Raw genomic sequence first — 1,355 nt, 5'->3', positions numbered from 1 at the left:
GTAGAGACGGGGTTTCACCATGTTGACCAGGATGGTCTCGATCTCTTGACCTCGTGATCCACCCGCCTCGGCCTCCCAAAGTGCTGGGATTACAGGCTTGAGCCACCGCGCCCGGCCTCAGTTCAAATTCTTAATTCTGAAAAGAATGCATTTCCTTTTGTCTTCATAAGACACCTACATTTAAATATCAATGCAAAAGCAACCAGGGGCTGTGTGGGCAAATTTACATAATTGGTGTCAGGGGTCTAAAGCGGAGGCAAAAGGGGGCTAGAAATTGATGGAGTTCATAGAGCTGATTATTCCATCCATCTTAGCATCTTTTCAAATCTTTTATAATGGAGACATTAAACTGCTGTGCATATGTCTTTTGTCTCTCTAAATTAATGCGGTTTAATTAAGTTAAAGAAAGCTAATTTAACCATAGGTTTTGCATGTTTAGATCTATGCTTTTTGGTTTAGAACATGTATGACAAAGCATGTGACCATTTCTGCAAAGATTTCATGCCAGTCAGCATTTCTTTGTGACCCATTTGCTAACAGAACCTGCTACATCTGTCATACTGAGCAGCCAGTACATCTACTAGAAAACTAATCTTAATAATTTAAGCAAAATTTTAAGAAGCCAAATACCTGCAGTAAATATGGCATATGTTCTTCATAGATTTTAGCCATTCTATGAATAGAGACATAGACATTTTTCTTTTTTTTTTTTTTTTTGAGACGGAGTTTCACTCATGTTACCCAGGCTGGAGTGCAATGGCGCGATCTCGGCTCACTTCCTGGGTTCAGGCAATTCTCCTGCCTCAGCCTCCTGAGTAGCTGGGATTACAGGCATGCACCACCATACCCAGCTAATTTTTTGTATTTTTGGTAGAGATGGGGTTTCACCATGTTGACCAGGATGTTCTCGATCTCTTGACTTCATGATCCACCCGCCTCGGCCTCCCAAAGTGCTGGGATTACAGGCTTGAGCCACCGCGCCCGGCCGACATTTTTCTTAGACAGCCATAATTGTAGGGCACTACATCCCACTCAAATTAGTTCAAGTACAAGGGGATGATGTTTATTGAAAAGATTCACAAGTAACTTATGAAACCAAAACTGTTAGGACAGCCAGGTTTCACAAGGGATTTGACATGAAACTTGAAAGTCACAAACAAGATATTATTTTTGTCTCCTCTGTGCTCCATAATGGCTTCTCTCCTTTCTTTGAAGATTGGCTTTCTCTGCTTCAGTATCCCCTGGTAGAAAATGGCAGTCCAGCCCCAGCTCTTCATTATCTTTTTTTTTTTTTTTTTTGAGATGGAGTTTCACTCTTGTTGCTCAGGCTGGAGCCGTGCAATGGTGCGATCATG

At 41.8% G+C, this 1,355-nt stretch overlaps 1 pseudogene; it reads left to right on the top strand.

The window, feature by feature from the left end:
- The window catches only part of LOC108314943, a 2,425-nt pseudogene extending 2,027 nt beyond the window's left edge, over positions 1 to 398 (top strand).
- Positions 399 to 1,355: the final 957 nt, after the last annotated feature.

The sequence above is a fragment of the Cebus imitator genome, unplaced genomic scaffold, assembly GCF_001604975.1.
Source record: "Cebus imitator isolate Cc_AM_T3 unplaced genomic scaffold, Cebus_imitator-1.0 Scaffold9, whole genome shotgun sequence".
NCBI classification, from domain to species: Eukaryota; Metazoa; Chordata; class Mammalia; order Primates; family Cebidae; genus Cebus; species Cebus imitator.
This window is presented reverse-complemented; position numbering and strand designations above follow the sequence as displayed.